The sequence below is a fragment of the Dendrobates tinctorius genome, unplaced genomic scaffold, assembly GCF_039654945.1.
Source record: "Dendrobates tinctorius isolate UK_male_01 unplaced genomic scaffold, ASM3965494v1 ptg000030l, whole genome shotgun sequence".
Lineage (NCBI taxonomy): Eukaryota > Metazoa > Chordata > Amphibia > Anura > Dendrobatidae > Dendrobates > Dendrobates tinctorius.
The window spans coordinates 36,194,551-36,218,309 of NW_027361698.1; the positions used below are offsets into that span (position 1 = coordinate 36,194,551).

The 23,759-nt window shown below is 41.1% G+C and overlaps 1 protein-coding gene across 4 annotated transcripts in view; it reads left to right on the top strand.

Moving 5' to 3' along the window:
• AFG2A (AFG2 AAA ATPase homolog A) overlaps positions 1-23,759 on the top strand; it is a 739,142-nt gene that overhangs the window by 525,200 nt on the left and 190,183 nt on the right. The window contains exon 15 of one of the 4 annotated variants that reach the window (XR_012231537.1): positions 7,304-7,420. The exons of the other annotated variants lie outside the window; for them this stretch is intronic. The gene's annotated coding sequence lies outside the window, so the exon portion shown is untranslated. The remainder of the gene's footprint in view (positions 1-7,303; positions 7,421-23,759) is intronic. 4 annotated transcript variants of the gene reach the window in all.

The window sequence follows — 23,759 nt, forward strand, 5'->3', positions numbered from 1 at the left end:
ACCTAAACCACATATTGTGTCCACGTTTGGCATTTCTGAAACGATTAGAGTCCGCCTAATTTACGGGTGCATGCCTCCAGAAGCACAAACTGGGCATAACGTACTGGTGACCATAACGTACTAGTGACTACAACGGCAGTTTGCAATTTTCACTCTGCAACATTCATTGCTGCTTGTTTCTGCAAAATACCCACTACACCTGTAGACTGTAGATAAATATCCCAACAGGTATAATTTCCAAAATGAGGTTACTTGAGGGGGAATCCTGCTCTTCTAGCAATTAGGGGCTCTGTATATGGAGTCTGAAAACTGTTCTAGGAAAATCTTCTCTCCAGGAGGCAAATAGCTCTCCATTCTTCCCAAGTCTCTCCGTATGTTATATAGTACTGTACAGCCGCATATGGGGTAGTACCACATTCAGTAGAAATTATGTGACAAATTTTGGTGCCATTTTTACCCATTCCTTGTGTGAAAATGTAAAATCTGGAGCTAAAACAAAATTTTGGTGGTAAAAATGTAGTTATTTTTTCTTCACTGCCAATTGGTATAAAATTCTGTGACACACCCGTGGTGTCAGTGTAATCACTGCACCTCTAGATAAATTCATTGAGAGGAGTAGTTTGTGAAATTGGGTCAATTATGGGGAGTTCTGCTGTTCTGGCATCTCATGGGCTCTCCCAGTGTGTCACAGCACCTGCAAATCATAACAGAAAAATCTGGTGCTTCTTGCCTACTGAGCTTTGTACTGTGCCTGAAAAATATTCCCCAACTACATGTAGGGTATTGGCGCACTCAGAAAAAAATAGACCTCAGTTTGTTGTAAAAAAAAAATTCCTATTAGCCCTTAGAAAAATTAAAATCTTGGGGCTAAAAGAACATTTTAGTGGTAAAAGTGTAAGCTATTCTTTCTTCACCACTCAGTGGTATAAAATTCTGTAAGGCATATGTGGTGTCAATATGATCACTACACCACTAGATTAATTAATTGGGGAGTGTAGTTTGTAAAATGAGTTCACATATAGGTGGTTTCTGTTGTTCTGGTTCCTCATGGGCTCTGGCAATGTGACATGGCACCTTCAAACCATTCCAGCAAATTGTGAACTCCATTATGGCGCCTCTTCCTTTCTGAGCTTTGCACTGTTCATCAAAAGTAGTATTCCCCCACATATTTTCACTGCTAAATGATATAAACTTCTGTAAAGCACCTGGGGTTTTAAAGTGCTCGCCATGCATCTAAGCACATTCCTTGACGGGTCTAGTTTCTAAAATAGGGTCACTTGTGAGGGGGTATCCACTGTTTAGGCACATCAGAGGCTCTCCAAATGGGACATGATGTCCACTAATGATTTCAAGAAATTTCACATTCAAAAAGTCAAATGTTGCTCCTTCCCTTCTGAACCCTGCCGTGCACCCATACAGTAGTTAATTCCCTCTTATGGGGTATATGTGCACTCAGTAGAAATTGTACAACAAATTGTATGGTGCAATTTTTCCTGTTACCCTTATGAAAATGCAAAATTTGTGGCTAAAATATCATTTTTGTGAGGAAAATGTAATTTTATTATTTTCACTGTTCAGCATTATAAACTTTCTGAAGCACCTGGTGGTTAAAGGTGCTAACCATGCATCAAAATACATTCCTTGAGGGGTCTAGTTTTCAAAATGGGGTCACTTATGGGGGATTTCCACTGTTTAGGCACATCGGGGGCTCTCCAAATGAGATATGACGTCCGTTAATGATTACAGGAAATTTTACATTCAAGAAGTCAAATGACACTCCATCCTTTCCGAGCCCTGCCAAGCGCCTAAACAGTAGTTTTCTCCCTCATATTGGGTATCGGTGTACTCAGGAGAAATTGCACAACAAATTGTATTGTGCAAGTTCTCCTATTACCCTTATGAGAATGCAATATTTTTTATTGAACTGAGAGTTCAGTGTGCTCACCACACATCTAGATCAGTTCCTTAAGGGGTCTAGTTTCAAAAATAGTGTCACTTGTGGGGGATTTTCATTGTTCAGGCACATGAGGGGTCTCCAAAGGCGACATGGCATCCACCAATAGTTCCAGCAAATTTTGCATTTAAAAAGTCAAATGGCTCTCCTTCCCTTCCGAGCTCTGCCGTGCACCCAAACAGTGGTTTTCTCCCTCATATCGGGTATCTGCATGCTCAGGAGAAATTACACAACAATTTTTGGGGTCCATTTGTAAAAAAAAAAATGGATCTGAAGTCCATTTTTGGTTAAAAAAGTTAAATGTTAATATATATTTTTTTTTTTCCAAAAATTCTTGTGAAGCACCTAAAGGGATTATAAACTTCTTGAATGTGGTTTTGAGCACCTTGAGGGGTGCAGTTTTAGAATGGTGTCACTTCTGGGTATCTTCTATTATATAGACACCTCAAAGTGACTTCAAATGTGATGTAGTCCCTAAAGAAAGATTTTGTAAATTTTCTGGAAGAATGAAAAATCGCTGGTCAACTTTTTGCTCTTATAACTTCCTAACAAAAAAAATTGGTTCAAAAATTGTGCTGATGTAAAGTAGACATGTGGGAAATGTTCTATATTAACTTCTGTATATACTCGTGTATAAGGCTGGTTTCACACGTGCGTTTTTTTGCGCTGTATTTTAGCGCTAAAAAACGCATGAGCTTTTTTTCCTATATTTTGCATGGGATGCGCTTATGTGCACATACACATGCGTTTGTATGCGTTTTTACGCGCATGCTTTTTTTTGTGGTGTGCGCACAAAATGCATCCTGTTGCATTTTTTGGGCGTCCGACTTGCCTCAAAAAAACGCATGTGCGCAATGCGTTTTTTTACAGCAAGACACCCATTATAAGTCTATGGGTGCGCATATGTGCGCATTGGCATGCTCATGCATGCGTTTTTTTGTTGACCATTGATTAGACAATGGAAATTAGGGGTTTGGGTTAGAGTTAGGGTTAGTTAAGGGGGGTTAGGGTTAGGGTTTGGGTTAGGGTTAGTATGGTTTGGCTAAGGGTTAGGGTTTAGGGTTAGTTAGGGGTTAGGGTTTGGGTTAGGGTTAGTAGGGGTTGGTTAAGGGTTAGGGTTAGTATGGTTTGGTTAAGGGTTAGGGTATGGTTTGGTTAAGGGTTAGGGTATGGTTTGGTTAGGGTTAGTAAAGTCATGGTTTGGGTTAGTGTGAGGGGCCAACTAATGTTGGAAAAAAACGCAAACGCGGTAAAAACGCACTAAAAACGCATAAAAACGCTGCGTTTTTTTCATGCATGCTCATAAAAATGCTGGAAAATCGCAGCATTTTTTCCATGCTTTTTTTGTGGGAAAAACGCGCTGAAAAACAAAGCAAGTGTGAAAGTAGCCTAAGCTGAGTTTTTCAGCACATTTTTTTTGTGCTGAAAATGCCCCCCTCGGCTTATACATGAGTCATAGTGACAGAAGACGGCGGGGGAGGGGGAGCAGTGGGTCAGGAAGCAGAAGCCTGCGGCTGTAAGTGCCCACTGCTAAAGAGAAATGAATATTCACTGCACTGGCAATGAATATTCATTTCTCTTTTAGCATGCACAGTTACAGCCGCAGGCTTCCAGCAGCTCCTGCGGCTGGCCAATCATGTGTCCCCACTCATTATGGTAATGAATATTCACCTTTCTCCACTCCCATAGGCGTAGGATCAATATTCATTCACTTAATGAGCAGGGACACGTGATCGCTGGCTGCAGGAACTGCTGACACCAGAACAAGATTCTGTGAGGGCGCGCAGGTAAGGTAAGTAGGATATTTTTTGTATGCTTTTCTCATTGGTGCCATGCATACAAGGATAGGGATAAGGAGCCATGCATACAGGAATAGGGATGAGGAGCCATGCATGCAAGGATGGGAATAAGGCGCCATTCAGGCAAGGATGGGAATGAGAAACCATGCAGACAAGGATGGGAATGAGGAACCATGCAGACAAGGATGGGAATGAAGAGCCATGTAGACAAGGATGGGAATGAGGAGCCATGCATACAAGTATGGGAATAAGGAGCCATGCATGCAAGGATGGGTGTTATGAACAGGTCACCAAGGAGGATGGCATGAATAGGCTAGGCCACCAGGAAACCAGAAAGGTTGGTAATTTAGCAGATTGCAGACCCCTAATCCTAACAATACAACTAGCAGTAGCTGTGGAGTGTACCTACAATGCCCTAGATGCCTCGGCACAGCCGGAGAGCTAACTAAGCCTAAAGCAAGAAAGGTGAAATCTAAACTGCCCCGGAGTAGACCCCAAAGGTATAGATAGCCCCCAAACATATATTGCTAGTGAGACAAGATGAGACACAAACGCAGGCAGAAAATAGACTGAGCAAACGATGGGGCCCAAACTGACTAGATAGGAAAGGAAAGACACTCTGCAATCACGCAAAAACCCTAAAAAATACAACACGTCTCCCCACTATATCAGCATTCTGGTATGAACTGGCAGCAAAGCAAAAGAGACTAATATAACAGGGGACTGAACAAACTGACAAGCTGTAACATATGGAGCGGGGTCCAGCACAGCCCCCAGCAGGGAGCACGCTGAACCAACAAAGCAAAGCAGAAAAAGGCAAAACCAGATCAGAAGCAAAGGATTAGTGTTGCGAATTCACTTTCTGGCCTACCTCTGGTTGCTGGTGAAGGTAGTGGAGATGGTTGTGTTGACAGAGAGGTCGCGAGTTCTCTTTCCGGGCTCCCTCTAGTGGTTACAGGAGGTAATGGAGCTGATCTAATTAACAGAGGCCTGCCACCTGATAATGAGAGGACGATTGGACATTGGGAGTTTCTGACTGGATTTAAGACAGCCGACTCCCTCTATCCCTGCTGGTGATTTTTTCCTGCCTCCTGAGGTCTTAGTTTCCAGCTCAGTTCCTGCATGCTCAAGCTGTGTTCTTTTGCTATTGTTCACAATTGATTTGGTTTTGTCTATTTCAGTTTTGTGTGGTCAGCCAGCCCCGGCTGGGGCTGTGCTGAATTTCCATCCTTATGTTACGGTTTGTGCCAGTTTGTTTTTGTCCCTTATTAGATTGGCCTCTCTTTGCTCTGTTTCCAGAATATACCAGAGTGCTGATATAGTGGGCGAAGTCTAGTGACTTCAGTATTTTTTCTATCAGACGTGTTGGGCATTTTTTGCAGGGTTTTTTGCGTGATTGCAGACAGTGTCTTTCCTTTCCTGTCCTGTCTAGTTAGTTTGGGCCCCATCGTTCGCTCAGCCTATTTTCCTACCTGCGTTTGTGTTTTCATCTTGTCTCACCGACAATATATGTTTGGGGGCTATCTATTCCTTTGGGGTCTGCTCTGGGGCAGTTTAGATTTCCCCTTTCTTGCTTTATGCTTATTTCGTTCTCCAGCTGTGTCGAGGCGTCTGGAATCATTGTAGGTACGCTCCACGGCTACTGCTAGTTGTGTGGATAGGGTCAGGGGTCTGCAATCCACTTAGTTACCAACCTCTCTGGTTTTCTGTGGCTTAGCTTGGTCTTGCTTTCCTCCTCGGTGACCCAATCATAACAGATTAGCAAATGAACAACTTAGCGGAAAAATGCAGGATCAGGCAGGAGACAGCAGACCTCAAGTTGCACAGGAAGAACTAATCACCAGCAACAATTGAGGGAAGTCTGCTCACTTAAATACTCCCAATTAGTAACCCCAGGTCTCCAATCATCATCATCAGGTGGCAGACCTCTGTCAATCCTGCTAGCTCCACTACCCACAGTAACCACCAGAGGGAGCCCCGACTCAGAAGTAAGAGAATTCACAACAGATGGGAATGAGGAGCCATGCATACAAGGATGGGAATGAGAAGCCAAGCATACGAGGATGGGAATGAGGAGCCATGCATACAAGGATGGGAACGAGGAGCCATGCATACAAGGATGGGGATGAGGAACCCTGCATACCAGGATAGAAATGAGGGGACAATGCATACCCGACTTATACTCCAGTCAATAAGTTTTCCCAGTTTTTTGTGGTAAAATTAGGTAGGTGTTTCGTCTTATACATGAGTATATACGGTATTTTGTGACATATCTCTGTGATTTAAGGACATAAAAATTCAGAGTTGGAAAATTGCTAAATTTTGCAAATTTTAACCAAATTTCTTTTTTTTTTTTTAACAAAAAACGCAAGTCATACTGAAGAAATTTTACCACTATCATGAAGTACAATATGTCAGGAAAAAACATTCACAGAATCTCCGGGATCCATTGAAGCGTTCCAGAGTTATTAACTCTTAAAGTAACAGTGGTCAGAATTGTAAAAAATTGGCTCGGTCGTTAACGTGCAAACCACCTTCGCGGGTAAAGTGGTTAAGGAATTTCTGGATACCATCAATAATTAACTGCACATTATGGATGCGATCATGGTGCTTGCCTGCAGAGGGGGATTTTGTTTTCTTAATGAATATTATATATATTTATGTAAACTAGGTGGCAGGTCACTGAGGGATCAGTGACCCATCAGAAGCCATAATGAATATATAAGCAGAGCATAACATGAAGACCACCCCCCAGGGGGCCCTGGAACATAAGCATGTCATTAAATCAAACCTGAAAATAAAAATTAAACAAACACAAGACGGATTTCATTAACCAAAGCATCATTTTAATCAGTATAGCTGATCCAACCTGACACTGTCTGTAGGTTACTCAGCATAATCCTGCTGACAGGTTCCCTATAAAATTGTTACATTTAGGCTATGTGCACACGCTGCGGTTTTTGCTGCGGATCCGCTGCGGTATAGGCCGCTGCGGATCTGCAGCAGTTCTGCAGACAGTGTATAGCATGTAAATTATGTGATTTACAATCTGCTGTGCACATGCTGCGGATTTTTAACTGCGGAAAAGCTGCGGTTTTGAATCCGCAGAATGAAATGACATGTCACTTCTTTTCTGCGGATTCTGTTATCACCATATCCTCCATTGTAGAGGTGATAAACCGCAGGGGAAAACCGCAGACCAATCCGCAGGAAAAACCGCAGGTCATTTTACCTGCAGTTTTACCTGCGGTTCTGCAGATACAAATACGCAGACCAATCCGCAGCGTGTGCACATAGCACTTCTTGACTATCTACATAATTGAAAGCTGATAGGGCCATCATCTCTTAATTTCCTACTTTGTCACCCTGGAAAATCAGTTGTAGATGCCCATTGTTCAATGATTCCTTTTTAAATTCAATTGGATTGTATTGATCTTTTGTTCTAAACAGGAAAATATAAATTAATGAAATTAATCTTTGTTGGGAACATAATTTCTGATTATGACCGTTATCCATATAACTGACTTTTTTTTTTTTTTTTTTTTTTTAGTTTGGTAGGAAGCTGTACTGAGTTGCATGCTTTAAGACCACTGAGGTTCTTTGGAAACACTGATCTTCCAGAAAGGAAGATTAACTTGGCAAAAGGCTTGAAGATTTGATTCTGCAAGTATGCTTTGTACAAGTAGACTGTGTCTATGCAACTGCAAAATATTGCATATACTTTTAGGCTATGTGCACACGTTGTGGATTTGTTGCCGATGCGCAGCGTTTTTTTCTGCCCAAAATTGCACCAAATCCACAAATGATTGCTCAAGCAAGGTTATTCAATGTGAATCCAGAATTGGTGGGCACATGCTGCGGAAAATTCCGTCCTGATTCACAGCATTATATTTTCTGCAGTATGTCAATTCTTTTTGCGGATCTGCATCGTTTTTCCCCCATTGACTTCGATTGAAGCACTCAAATCTGCAACAAATCCGCAGATGTAAAAATGTTTGCGGATTTGCTGTGAATTTCATGCGGATTTGTCGGAAAAAATACAACAGATTTTTAAAATGCAAATATATCAGAAGGAGGAAGATTGTGTGAGCAGAGAATCAAAAATAGAGCCAATCTTGATTGAAACACATCAACAATGGATGTAAGACTTGAAAAAGGCATTTTTTTAATAGTAGTTCATCTTTATTGAGCTGACAAGGCCACATCTAAATCCGCATGTCAATCCACATCAAAACCACATCAAATCCGCACAAAAAACGCGCCAACTTTCCACTGCATCTTCTGCCAAGAGATGCAGAATCCACGCAGATATTTCCGCAGGCAAATCCGCAATGTGCGCACATAGCCTTAGGGTGAATTCTTAGTACCAAATTGTAGTTTTGTTTTACTTGAGATATTTATTTATTTCACTCACATAAAGACATTGGTTTCACAGCACTTTACAGACATTATTTGCACTGTCCTCATTGGGGCTCACCATGTACAATGGCTTGTGAAAGTATTCATCCCCTCTCTTGGCTTTTTACATATTTTGTTACATTATGACCTGTGTTTAAATATTTTTATAATCTGATTTGTGTGAAAAAAAGAAATAAAAATAGTCATGTACATATGAATTCACCCCTTTTGCTGTGAAGCCCCTAAAAATTTCTGGTGCAAATGTATTGAGGGAGGTACTGTAGTCAGATGAGACCAAAGGTCAACTTTTTGATCATCAAGGTAAATGCTATGTCCGGTGCCAAACCAACACTGCTCTTCACTCCAAGAACATCATACCCACAGTGAAACATTTTGATGGCTGCATCATGGTGTGAGGATAGAGTTTTCAGCAGCAGAGACAGGGAAAATGATCTGAGTCGAGGCAAAAATACAGGGATATTCTTAAGTAAAATCTGTTTCAGTCTGTCATTGATTTGAGATTGGGACGGAGGTTCACCTTCTAACAAGACAATGACCGAAAGCATATTGATAAAGCAACACTTGAGTGGTTTAAGGGGACACATGTGAATGTTTTGGAGTGACCTAGTTAAAGCTCAGACCTTAATCCAATTGAGAATCTGTGGTCAGACTTGAAGACTGCTGTTTTCCAGACAAAACCATTAACTTGAAGGAGCTTGAACAGTTTTGCCTTGTGGAATGAGCAAAAATCCCAGTGGCAAGATGTGAAAGCTCATAGAGACTTATCCAAACTCCTGACTTTAGGGGGGTGAATAGTAATGCACACAGAAGTTTTCAGTTATTTTGTCCTATTTGTTGTTTGCCTCAAAATAAAAAGGAAACCAAATGCTCAAAGTTGTAGACATGTTCTTTACATAAACTGATGCAAACCCTCAAAACAAAAAAGTTTGAATACTTTGTCAAACAACTGTAGATTCCCTATCAATATGTTTATGGAGTGTGGGAGGAAACAGAAGAACCTACTGCAAACCCACACAAACATGGGGAGAACATACAAACTTTTTACAGATGTTGTTCTTGTTGTTTGAACCCAGGGCTGCAGTGCTAACCACTGAGTGACTGTGCTATTATGATTTATTTACCAACATTTTTTGTTTTAAAGACTGTGAAAACTAAAATAGACAGGCTTAAAATTCACAAATTTCATCACATGGCTCATTGCTGTTTGATAGATTTGGCACATCAATAGACACTTTTGTCTAACTTCTACTTTGCGCCCATATAATTTGCACCAAAATTTTGCTACAGTTATATTAACTATAAGTAATTAGTCATTATTATGTTTGAAACATTATTTAACTGCAGTCTGGCTTTTACTGTAGCACTAGCTAAATTCCATTCCCCTTTTTGTAAGTATTTGGCATTATAAAAATAAATTTTCCCACTTAAGGGGAGTTTAATAAAATAGAAGCTTTACTTAAAAGGTGAACCCTTGTTTATTAAATGGATGTAATTTTAAGTGCAGGGTGTTCTGACATAAGAATCAGTCTGTTTTTGAAGGGCATCACCACAAATGACAAGTTTGTACTGCTAGTTCCTGCACAGAATAGACACAACAGATGTAGTCCTTGGCTAAAAGGGTTTTTTTTCAGCTTTTACAGGAAATGCTAAGGGTGGCGTAATGATATGAAATCCTTATGTTTCCATCAGCTTTGGGGCCAAACAACAATTTGGGTGAAATCTATGTCAAACTAATACATGTATGATGATGGAAAATCTGTTCTCTACTTACACTTTTGACAGGCTCCGTAATAAACCACTTGATTTATTTTGCAGAAAACTCTAATTCCCTGAGGAGGGAAACATCTAATCAAGTAGGCACTTCTTACAGCATGCATGCACTGAGCAGTAATGGATTTCTTTATTTTAACATAGTATATATGTCCACTACTAAAGCCACTGAAAGATCTCATCTTTTGTGGGAAAAGTCATAAGTGCCCCTTTAGGATTATATAAATTCATGCATAGGGAGCAAAATTCACCAAGACTGGTATTTTGTTCTCCAATCTTGAGGGACAATGTGCTGGAGTAAAATGCGCCAAATTCAAAAAGAGGCATGTACTACAGTAATTTGTTCAGTCTTTCAGCTATCATGTGCCATTTTGTGCCAGTGAGGAACTAGAGTGCGTTTCTGTCATAATCTATGCCTTTTGTGACATAAATTTTAATAGGTTTTGCAGACAAGCTCAAGCATATCCTATCCCTGCAAATCTCTGTTGACTTTTCAAAAAGATGGCTGAGTTGGCCTTACTGGCATAAAAACTCCAAAAGTCGCAAAATTATCGCACAGCTACCAGTTGCATGAAAAATAGCAATATTGAACCCCTTCACAACCTATGACATATAGTTACGTCATAGGTCATTGTGGAAACATGGGGTTCAGTGGGTGCTCTCTTCTGCCAGCCTGGCTGTCTTTAGAAAGACTGCATGAACCAGGAATCATACCACTAAATGCCGCGCTCTCTCCCCTTGGGCAGAACACTACTTAGACAACACAGGATAAGGGTAAAACAGTGTGGCAATAATTTATTGAGCCACCAACACCCAATAGCATACAGAACAGTCCCAAGATGGTGCAAATTACAGAGTCTCACCCTTCTGCTGACTCGCCAGGATTAGAGCTGCTTCCAGTGCAAAATACCCCCACCAGTGGCTCCCCACTTTTGACGGGGCCCCACAGCAAGGAGGTAACGAGAAGCTTAGGAAGCTAACCAAGATCAGTGAGGTATGTGGCCGGGTGACCCAATTGTCCCAACCTGGTTTCTTTAAGACATTTCTGGGGTTTCAGTGATGGTCAGTGAAGGAGTCTTGTGTTCTTAAAGCCGGGGCCATAGTCCCCTTAGCTGACATCCTGTCGTCACACGGACCAGGAGAAAACGTCTCTTTATATAGTTCATAACTGGCCTTCAACCAGAGGTCAGAGAAAGAGATGTGAATGAGGCCAACCTGCATTGTTAGATTATGTACTCTATTTGCATAGTTTTCCCCCTCTATTTGGGAATGCCAACAAACTTTAGCATGGACAATGTTCATAATCAGCATATCCGGCACATCATTGTACAGTGGCCGTGCATTACTGTTTTGCAAAGATAACAGAAAATAAACTGTAGGAGGTAATATTAGAGGTAAATATTTGTCCTACAAGAAGAGTCAATACTTCAAATAATCGTTTGTTTCTGGGCCTACACAATTTACGTCTGGCATAATTAAGAAGAAATGCTGTGCCGTCTCCAATTGGCATGTCAAATGACGCTGTCAATCTCTGACAGCGGCATTTAATATGAGTGCACAACAACAAAAAGTGCAATAACGTGCGAACAAAAAGATATGGTACCGCTGAAAACGTCATCTTGTCCCGCAAAAAACGAGCCACCACACAGCATCATCAGAGAAAAAATAAAAAAGTTATAGCTTTCAGAATAAAGCTATGCGAAAATAAATATTTTTATATAAAACAGTTTTTATTGTATAAAAGCACCAAAACAAAAAAAAAGATATAAATGAGGTATTGCTGTAATTGTACTGATCCGAAGAATAAAACTACTTTATCAATTTTACCACATGCGGAATGGTGTAAACGCCCCCCCCAAAAAAAAGAAATTAATGAAATGCTGGTTTTTGTTCATTCTGCACCCCAAAAATCGGAATAAAAAGCGATCAAAAAATGACATGTGTCTGAATATGGTGCCAATAAAAACGTCAACTCGTCCCGCACAAAATAAGACCTCACATGACTCTGTGGGTCAAAACACGGAAAAATTATAGCTCTCAAAATGAGGCGGCCTTATTCACTAGGCCGCCTCACGGTTCCAGAACCACAGCCGGGCAGTGGCTTCCCACACGTGGCCTGTCCGAGTGCTAGTCAGGGATCCGACCCTACTCCCTGGGTCTCCCAACACGCCTGCCTCACCAGGTCCAGGGCCTCAGTGGGTGCTATTCAGGATGTGGTCCAATTTCTTCTGTTAGCCATGTGAAAATAAAAAATAGCGTGCTAAAAAATCATTTTGGAGGAAAAAAAAATATTTTTTAATTTCACTGCTCAGCGTTATAAACTTTTGTGAAGCACTTGGGGGTTCAAAGTGCTCACTACACATCTAGATAAGTTCCTTAAGGGGTCTAGTTTTCAAAATGTTGTCACTTGTGGGGGGTTTTCTCTGTTTAGGCACACAGGGGCTCTCCAAACGCGACATGGTGTCCGATAACGATTGGAGCTAATTTTCCATTCAAAAAGTCAAATGGCACTCCGTCCCTTCCGGACCCTGCCGTGCACCCAAATAGTGGTTTATGACCACATATGAGGTATCGGTGTACTCAAGAGAAATTGCCCAAAAAATTTTAGGATCCAATTTATCCTGTTGCCCATGTGAAAATGAAAAAACAGGCTAAAAGAAAATTTTTTGCGAAAAAAAAGTACTTTTTTTTTACGGATCAATTTGTGAAGCACCTGGGGGTTCAAAGTGATCACTATGCATCTAGATAAGTTCCTTGGGGGGGTCTAGTTTCCAAAATGGGGTCACTTGTGGGGGAGCTCCAATGTTTAGGCACACAGGGGCTCTACAAACACGACATGGCAACCGCTAAATATTCCAGCATATTTTCCATTCAAAAAGTCAAATGGTGCTCCTTCCCTTCTGAGCCCTGCCGTGCACCCAAACAATGGTTTATGACCACATATGAGGTATCGTTGTTCTCAGGAGAAACTGCCCAACAAATTTTAGGATCCATTTTATCCTGTTGCCCATGTGAAAATGAAAAAATTGATGCTAAATGAAAATTTGAGTAGCTTGAGGGGTGCAGTTTTTAGAATGGTATCACTTTTTGGTGTTTTCTGCCATACAGACCCCTCAAAGTGACTTAAAATGTGAGGTGGTCCCTAAAAAAATGGTTTTGAAAATTTTGTTGTAAAAATGAGAAATCACTGGTCAACTTTTAACCCTTATAACTTCCGAACCAAAAAAAAATTTGTTTCCAAAATTGTGCTGACATGTGGGAAATGTTATTTAGTAACTATTTTGTGTCACATAACTCTCTGGTTTAACAGAATAAAAATTCAAAATTTGAAAACTGCAAAATTTTCAAAATTTTCGCCAAATTTCTGAATTTTTCACAAATAAATGCAAAAATGATCGACCTAAATTTACCACTAACACGAAGCCCAATATGTCACGAAAAAACAATCTCAGAATCGCTAGGATCTGTTGCTTTCCAGAGTTATTACCTCATAAAGGGACACTGGTCAGAATTGCAAAAATTGGCCTGGTCATTAAGGTCAAAATAGGCTTGGTCATGAAGAGGTTAATGGATGTTGCTGAGTGCCATTGTAGTGCCCAGTACGTTGTAGTGATCTATTCATGTTTCTAGAGACATGCACCCATAAATTAGGTGGGCTGTCATCGCTATAGAAATGCCAAACATGTGGACTCTAAATGTGGTTTAGACATACTGTGGCTCAGAATGGAGTGGTCATTTAGATTTGGGAGCACAGATTTTGCTGAAGTTCTTTTGTGGGACGAGGAGCCATTTGGCTTTTCCAGAGCCTTTACACTACCACTAACGTGGAAACCCCCTATGAGTGGGGACTTGCTTTGTTTGTTGATTGAGTTGAAGCTTTTATTGGGAACATTTTACATAACGGTTGATATCACATTTATCCTGCTCTTAACGCTGAGCACTTACTTTGCGGTTTCCATCTAAATCTTCAAGTGATGTGATTCAGATGACACCCCCGGGGATCTATTTAGGCTGTGTGCACTCGTAGCGATTTTTAAGCGTTTTTGCCGCGGTTTTCGACGCGAAAACGCTTAAAAATCGTGTACAGAACGCCTCCCATGCATTCCTATGGTATTCCGCACATGCTGTGCTAATGCTGCGCTTTTTTCCGCGGCGGAATCGCATCGCGGAAAAAATCGCAGCATGCTCATTCTTTTGTGCGGAATCACAAAGAATTGCCGCGATTCCGCACCCATAGGAATGCATGAGAATCGCTTACTTCCCGCATGTGGCTATGCCCACCATGTGGGAAGTTAAGCGTCTCATGTGCGGTTGGTACCCACGGTGTGGAGGAGAGGAGACTGTCCTCCAGGCCCTGGGTACCATACCCCTGTAAAAAAAAAGAATAAAAAATAAAAAATCGGGGTATATTTACCTTCCGGTGTCCCGCGCTGCATTCCCGGCCTAGCGTTCCCAGTAATGCCTTGCAGCAAGGCCCTGTAATGACGTAGTCTCGCGTGACTCTAGCGGTCTCGCGAGATCGCTATAGCAACGCGAGACTACGTCATCACAGGTCTCGCAAGGCATTACTGGGAACACTGAGGCCCGGGAATGCAGCGCGGGACGCCGGAAGGTAAATATACCCCGATTTTTTATTTTTTTTTTAGCATTTTAACATCCTATCTTTTACTATTGATGCCGCATAGGCGGCCTCAATAGTAAAAACCTGATCAAACTTGTCAAACACTATGTTTGATGAGTGTGACCAACCTGTCAATCACTTTCCAAGCGATGCTTCAAATCGCTTGGAAAGTGCTTGAATATCGCACGCGAAAATCGCGGCAAAATCGCGATCATAATCGCGGTAAAATCGCGGTGAAATCGCGCGATTTCTGGGAAGGAGTCCGGTTTTTAGTGAGCGTTTTAAAACGCTACGTGTGCACATAGCCTTACAGTAATAAAGCAGCAAAGTAACTCTGCACTCCATCTGGCCTCTCTTCAGCATTGTCCTTCTTTTCAGAAGTGTACAAAACTGTGGCTGAACGCGCTTTTATGCACGCCTAAAATAAATACAGCGCTGGATCATAGGTCAGACGGCATCCACAGTGCCTCCATCTGCTTCATTATAGGAAATCTTCTGCATGGGGGTTTCATCTGAATTGAGTATTTCAGAGATTTACACGGAAACCCTGGTGTAAGTGCTCAGCACAGAGCGCAGGATAAATGTGAGCCGAGTCTTACTGCAATCTTTGGGAGACCAAATGAAAAAATCAACAGGTGAAGAATTAGTTTTATTTATTTTTTTATGCCGTTCCTCGTGCAATATAAGTCATTAGACATCTTCATTCTTCAGGTCGGTGCGATTCCAGCGATGCCATATTTACATTTTTTTTTTCCGTTTGCTTTAACACACAAAAAGATGTTTTTTATTGCAAAAACAATATTTTGCATTGCCAAATTTGAGAGCGATAATTTTCCCATATTTCAGTCGACAGAACCATGTGAGGGCTTATTTTTTGTGCGACGAGTTGACATTTTTATTGGTACCATTTTTGGGTAAATGACATTTTTTCATTGCTTTCTATTCCGATTTTTTGAAGTCAGAATGAACAAAAACCAGCAATTTAGGATTTTTTTTTGGTGGGGAGCAGTTATGCCGTTCCTTGCTTGGTAAAATTGATAAGGCAGTTTTATTCTTTGGGTCAGTAAAATTGCAGCAATACCTCATTTGTGTTGTTTTTTGTTTTCGTTCTTAGTTTTTTTTTTGTTTGTTTTTTTTTTTTTACTGTAACAGCAATTTGGATTGTCAGTGGCATTTTGTTTTGTTTTTTTTTATTATTTTACCGATCCTTGTAATTTTTTATTTGTTACACATTGGGCATTTACATATTTAAATATTTTTATTTTCATCTTATTTTCATTGAAACTGGTGCTGGTATATTGCAAGGGAAATGGAGCTGTCTGAGTTTTCCAGTAGCTCTGGTTCCCTCCCTATACACAGCAATCGATGAATCGCCATCAGCTCTTCCTATTCCTGAATACACATTGCTTCTTTAATGCTATGTATACAGAAATGGAGAATGCACAGATGGTGATAAACTGTTGTTGCCTTCTCTAATGGGACTCCAGCTTTCTGACAGCTGGTTCTCTGCTCTTACACCTACCTCACAAAGTGTGTGCATCACCAATAGTTTTTTTCCCCACTATTTTACTAGTCAAATTTTACATTTGTATACATCACACCAATACTGTTCACTTTTGCATATGCTGCGTTTTTGGATTTATAGTATTTTTGTCATGTAATTTTTGGGAAGGAGATTGATTTTTGTAAAAAGAAAAATGTTTAAAGAAATGTAGACATTTAATTTTTGCATGTCGAGTCTAATTTGACAACCTTATCCACCACACCTATACTGCGGCATACTGCCACATTTTACTTTCTGTATGTGTACCTACCTACCATTTCTTAGTATGTCCTTGTAGGCAAGAGTATAATAATTTGGATTGAAAAGATTGTCAAAAGCTCATCTTGGTTTGTCAAAAATATGTTATAAAAGAATGTGAAAATTTCAATGGACAGGTTAGTGTAATAGAAAAGAAAACATCACAGCTAATAATTTGGAAGTAGTTATCAGCACCACTAAGCATCCGCTGTCTGGGCAGTAATACTACCTAACCCAGGCCACAATAGGCCTCCTTTGTCCCTTGCACGCGTATCAGTGGAGAGGAAAAGAAACTCATTATCCAATATATGGCACATCACGTGTCTCAGTCACAGCAGGATGATGTTACCTCTGCTAGCAACACCATCAGTTTGAGTCAGTGTTCTGTGTAGATAACAAATGAATAAGATTGATAATTTTCGGAGTGCTTTTTAATTAAAAAAGCATGAAAAGTCTGTCACCGTGCTGCGTATTAAATGGGTTGTTACTACCAGGTTACAATCCATTTCTCTGATTAAGGCATTTTGACATTACTAAGGCTGTGTTTGTTCTTAAGAGCTTGAAAGGGGTTGGATATAAACCTAGCAGAGCTCAGAGTAATACAAATATCTTTTAAGGGTAATTGAACACACCATTGCAATTCACTGTGAATCAAATTTTTGTCAAAAATTAGTCAATCCAAGCAAAGATTAATTTCGAAAAGTCCAGTCATCTCTTGCAATTATAATTAAATTTAGAATCTAATAATTTTTTCTTCGTAATCTGTCTACTTTAAGATCAAGTTACAGTTGACGATCATTAATCAAGATAACGCATTGCAAAAGCCAATATATTTTAACATTTGTGCTCATACATAACGGTAGAGTGATCTAAACCAGTGGGGGGTTTTTTTTTGGACACATTGGTTACTACAGTAGCATAGACAAAACACTAATAGGTGCCAGGTAGAAATATATTGTTTGGACCATGTTGTGCTTATATGCCAAGTTTCCATTTCTTCACTTGACTAGATGGTTTATTAGCAAATTTATGTGCCATGTCAATACAAATCAGTTGTTTCAAAATTACTCTAAGCTATAAATATGTCTTTATAAAATAAAGGCTGCATTGTTCACAGGGTATTGCATGATAAAGTCTAGCAATCATTCTGTAATGTATGATTTTCTTTTATTAAAACTTGGCAACAAAAGCAACTATTCACATAGTACTGAAATATAAATATGCAGAAAGCCACAACAACCAATCAGCAATTAGTATTGTTTTGGGTAATGTAAGTGGGAATAAGCTCCATTCATTAAATGAGGTGAAGGTTTTATTTAAATTATTAATTCTACTTGTGCCTTATTGATTGCTACAGTAAACTTTCCAATATGGAATTTTCAAATTGGGCATCAAATATTTGTGCCATGTATTTCATGTAGAAACTAGAGAACTTGCTGAATAGTGAAGTAATTGGTCAAATCAAAATTACCTGCAGCCATATAATGAATTATAGGTTTTCTATGGTAATAGCAAGGCCCATTGATAAAACCATTTCTGTGCCTGCCAATAATATATATTATTTTCTCTTCTACTTAAAGGGAACCTGTCAGCAGGATTGTGCTGAGCAACCTAGTGTGTCAGGTTGTCGTTGTTATACTGATTAAAATGATACCTGGGTTGATGAAATCCGTCTTGTGGTTGTATAATCTTTATTTTCATTTTTGAGCTTGTCCTTTGTGGCGGCCTGTAGGGGGGCTTCATGTGGTGCTCTGCTTAGGTGTTCACCAGTATGGCTTTTGACTGCTCACTGATCCCTCAGTGACTTGCCCCCTATTTTCCTGAAGCCTTGGGGCGCCGAAGGGATCTTGAATTACAATTAATGTGGTTCAGCTCACTCTTTCACCAGAACATCTAATACTTTGTTGACTTGGAAACCATGTTTTTCCTCACCGTGCCACCATAACACTAGATGAACAGTTTAAAAAATGTTTTTAAAGTGCCTCCCAAAGAAAGAATAGTTTATTATCATATCAAAGGGTTAGATTGCAGTTTGATGAGTTGGAGGTTTGGCTTACTCAGTTCACAGCCCTGGTAGGGACACACTTCCAACTGGTAACACCCAATAGTCAATTTTCTGGTAAATTCCCAAGAGGAGTAACAAAATAGTGGCACATCCAGTTCTATGAAAAGATGCTCTACAATTGTCATTTTTTTGAACTATACACAAAATATTATTTAAGAAATAATGAAGTGTTTACTTAAAAAAGACATGGCAGGAGAGCTGACAGGTTCTCTTTACTTAACCTGTTATGAATGAGTCACCGGAGGAGAAAACAAAAATACAAGCAAAGTCCAGAAAACCGGAGAGGTTGGTAGCTATCGGATTGCAGACCCCTGATCCTATTCACCACAACTAACAGTAGCCGTGGGTGGTTCCTACGGTGCCCTAGACCCCTCGTCACAGCCGGTGAGCTACACAAGCCTAAAGAAAGTAAGGGGAAATCTAAACTGCCCCAGAGCAGACCCCAAAGCAATAGACAGCCCCCAACATGTATTGTCGGTGAAAAACAGATGAAAACACAAACACAGACAGAAAGACAGGCTGAGCAAACGATGGGGCCCAACTAACTAGATAGGACAGGACAGAAAAGATGCTGGCTGCAATCCGCAAAAAAGCCTACAAGAATGTTCCAACCGTCTGATAGGAAAAAAGGCCCTGAAGTCGCTAGACTTCAAAATCACTACAGTCATGGCCAAAAGTTTAGAGAATGACACAAATATTAATTTTTACAAAGTCTACTGCTTCATTTTTTCTAATGGCAATTTGCATATACTCCAGAATGTTATAAAGAGTGACCAGCTTAACAGCAATTACTTGCAAAGTCAATATTTGCCTAGAAAATGAACTTTATCCCCCAAAACACATTTCAACATCATTGCAGCCCTGCCTTAAAAGGACCAGCTAACATCGTTTCAGTGATTGCTCCATTAACACAGGTGTGGGTGTTGATGAGGACAGGGCTGGAGATCAATCTGTCATGATTGAGTAAGAATGACACCACTGGACACTTTAAAAGGAGGCTGGTGCTTGGCATCATTGTTTCTCTTCTGTTAACCATAGTTATCTCTAAAGAAACACGTGCAGTCATCATTGCACTCCACAAAAATGGCCTAACAGAGAAGAGTATCGCAGCTAGAAAGATTGCACCTCAGTCAACAATCTATCGCATCATCAAGAACTTCAAGGAGAGAGGTTCCCTTGTTGCCAAAAAGGCTCCAGGACGCCCAAGAAAGACCAGCAAGCGCCAGGACCGTCTCTCAAAAGTGTTTCAGCTGCGGGATCGGGCTACCAGCAGTGCAGAGCTTTCTCAGGAATGGCAGCATGCAGGTGTGAGTGCATCTGCACGCACTGTGAGGTGGAGACTCTTGGAGCAAGGCCTGGTCTCAAGGAGGGCAGCAAAGAAGCCACTTCTCTCCAAAAAAAACATCATGGACAGACTGATATTCTGCAAGAGGTACAGGGAGTGGACTGCTGAGGACTGGGGTAAAGTCATTTTCTCTGATGAATCCCCTTTTCGATTGTTTGGGACATCTGGAAAACGGCTTATTCGGAGAAGACCAGGTGAGCGCTACCACCAGTCTTGTCTCATGCCAACTGTCAAGCATCCTGAAACCATTCATGTGTGGGGTTGCTTCTCAGCCAAGGGAATGGGCTCTCTCTCAGTCTTGCCTAAAAACACAGCCATGAATAAAGAATGGTACCAGAATGTCCTCCAAGAGCAACTTCTCCCAACCGTCCAAGAGCAGTTTGGCGATCAACAATGCCTTTTTCAACATGATGGAGCACCTTTGCCATAAAGCAAAGGTGATAACTAAATGGCTCAGGGAACAAAACATAGAGATTTTGGGACCATGGCCTGGAAACTCCCCAGATCTTAATCCCATTGAGAACTTGTGGTCAATCATCAAGAGACGGGTGGACAAACAAAAACCTTCAAATTCAGACAAAATAAAAGCATTGATTTTGCAAGAATGGACTGCTATCAGTCAGGATTTGATCCAGAAGTTGATTGACAGCATGCCAGGGAGAATTGCTGAGGTCCTGAAGAAGGGTCAACACTGCAAATATTGACTTGCTGCATTAACTCATTCTAACTGTCAATATAACCTTTTGTTACTCATAATATGATTGCAATTATATTTCTGTATGTGATAAAAACATCTGACAAACACACATAAAAACCAGAGGCCAGCAGATCATGTGAAAATATAATATTTGTGTCATTCTCTAAACTTTTGGCCATGACTGTATATCAGCACTCAGGTATATTCTGAAAACAGAGCAAAAAGATCAACTGATCAGAGACAAAAATGGAATTCAGCCAGTCCCATCCAGGACTGGCTGAATACAAACACTAAGGAAACCAGATAAAATCTCTTGGAATAATAGCAGGGCAAAAACTTATTTTTAGTAGACAGGAACTAAAACTGGATGCCAGAGCTCAGAGCAGAAAGGATCACCAGCAGACCCTGCAGGGCGTCGGCTGCCCTATATCCACTCAGAAATTCCAGATGTCCAATCACACTCCGCCTGTTCAGATGACAGGTTCTTCCCATCCCAATCAATTTCACTACCTCTCTTCACCAGCAGAGGGAGTTCATCACACATCAAAGGTGAAGGGGAAAATGAACTCACAACAGTACCTCCCCCTTGAGGAGGGGTCACCGAACCCTCATCCACGCCACCAGGGCGATCAGGATGGGACCGATGAAAAGCACGAACCAATCTTTCGGCATGAATATCAGATGCAGGGACCCAAGAATTATCCTCCTGGCCATAACCCTTCCATTTAGCCAAATACTGGAGTCTCCGTCTAACCAGACGAGAATCCAGTGTCTTCTCAACCTCATATTCCACATTACCTTCAACCAATACAGGGTCAGGAGGTGCCACCACAGGAACTACTGGCTCAACAAACCTCTTTAACAGAGACTTATGAAACACGTTATGGATCTTGAATGTAACAGGAAGAGCCAATCGAAAAGAGACCGGATTAAGAATCTCCAAAATCTTGTAAGGTCCAATAAATCTAGGTTTAAACTTTGGAGAAGCCACCTTCATAGAGATATTCTTTGATGACAACCAAACCATATCACCCACCTTAAACCGGGGACCAATGGTCCTATGCCGGTTGGAAAACCGCTGGGCCTTTTCCTGGGAGAGAGACAACTTATCCACCACTTGGTCCCAGATCAGGTGCATTCTCTCCACCACAGTGTCAACACCTGGGCAGGCAGAAGACCTCACCTGCCCTGAAAAGAATCGAGGATGAAACCCAAAGTTACAAAAAAAGGTGACATCAAAGTGGCATTATTTAAAGCAAATTCGGCCAAGGGCAAAAATGAAACCCAATCAACCTGATCAGCAGAAATAAAACATCTCAAATACGACTCCAAAGTCTGGTTTGTTCTCTCCGTCTGCCCATTGGTTTGAGGGTGAAACGCAGAGGAGAAGGACAACTGAATTCCCAGCTTGGAACATAAAGTCCTCCAAAATCTAGAAACAAACTGAACTCCTCTGTCAGATACAATGTTCTCAGGAATCCCGTGCAAGCGAACCACCTGTTGCAAAAACAAGGGCACCAACTCTGAGGAAGATGGCAACTTAGGGAGTGGTACAAGATGGACCATCTTAGAGAATTTATCACAAATCACCCAAATAACAGTCATTCTCTGAGAGACAGGCATATCAGAGATAAAATCCATTGAAATATGGGTCCATGGCCTCCTGGGCACCGGCAAAGGCATCAACAACCCACTAGAGCGAGAACAAGGTTTAGACAGGGAACAAGTCCCACAGGACTGCACAAAATTCCTGACATCACGAGACAAGGCGGGCCACCAAAAAGACCGACTCACCAAATCTCTAGTACCAAAAATACCTGGATGACCAGCCAATGCGGAGCAATGAACCTCAGACATCACTCTCTTCCTCCACTGGTCAGGAACATACAATTTTCCAATGGGACAACACTCAGGTTTGTACTCCTGAAACTCTTCCAGAGCACGTCTCAAATCGGGCGAGATGGCAGAAAGAACTACCCCCTCACCTAAGATGATAGCAGGCTTGGTCACAATAGGAGAATCAGCAAAGAAACTCCTAGAGAGGGCGTCTGCTTTGACATTCTTAGTGCCTGGAAGAAAAGAGACCACAAAATCAAAACGTGTGAAAAACAAGGCCCACCTAGCCTGTCTAGGATTCAAGCGTTTGGCCGACTCCAGGTAAATCAAATTCTTGTGGTCAGTAAGGACCACGACTTGATGTTTAGCTCCCTCCAACCAATGTCTCCACTCCTCAAATGCCCATTTCATGGCTAACAGTTCCCGATTCCCCACATCATAGTTACGTTCGGATGGGGAGAACTTTCGGGAAAAGAAAGCACAGGGATTCATTTTAGATGTTACAGGATCTTTTTGGGACAAAACAGCTCCTGCACCAATCTCAGAAGCGTCCACCTCTACCTGAAACGAGAGTGAGTCATCAGGTTGCCGCAAAACCGGGGCAGAAGTGAACCTTCGCTTCAGCTCCTGAAAGGAAGAAACAGCCTCCGGGGACCAATACAGCACATCAGCACCCTTCTTAGTCAAATCAGTCAATGGTTTGGCAATACCAGAAAAATTAGCTATAAATTTACGATAAAAATTGGCAAAACCCAAAAACTTCTGGAGGGCCTTCAAAGAAGTGGGCTGAACCCAATCATAAATGGCCTATACCTTGGCCGGGTCCATTTCAATAGTTGACGGAGACAAAATAAATCCCAAAAATGAAATCCTCTGTACACCAAAAAGGCATTTCGATCCCTTGACATTCAGGGAATTCTCCCTCAAAATCCGGAACACAGTCCGAACATGTTCCACATGAGAGTCCCAATCCTTGGAAAAGATCAAAATATCATCCAGATAGATGATCAAAAATTTATCCACAAAATCTCGGAAAATATCATTCATGAAGCACTGGAAGACAGAAGGGGCATTAGTGAGCCCAAAAGGCATCACCAGGTACTCAAAATGTCCCTCCGGAGTATTAAACGCCGTCTTCCATTCATCCCCCTGCTTAATGCGAATAAGATTATATGCCCCCCTGAGGTCAAGCTTGGTAAACCAGCAAGCACCTTTAACTCTGGAGAATAGATCAGAAATCAGGGGTAACGGATACTGATATTTAACAGTAATTTTGTTGAGGGAACGATAGTCAATACAAGGCCTTAATGAACCATCATTCTTGGCCACAAAAAAAACCCCAGCACCTAAGGGTGAAGAGGATGGTCTAATATGACCCTTCTCCAACGACTCCTTAATATAGGATCGCATAGCCTCATGCTCGGGTACAAATAAATTGAAAAGTCGACCCTT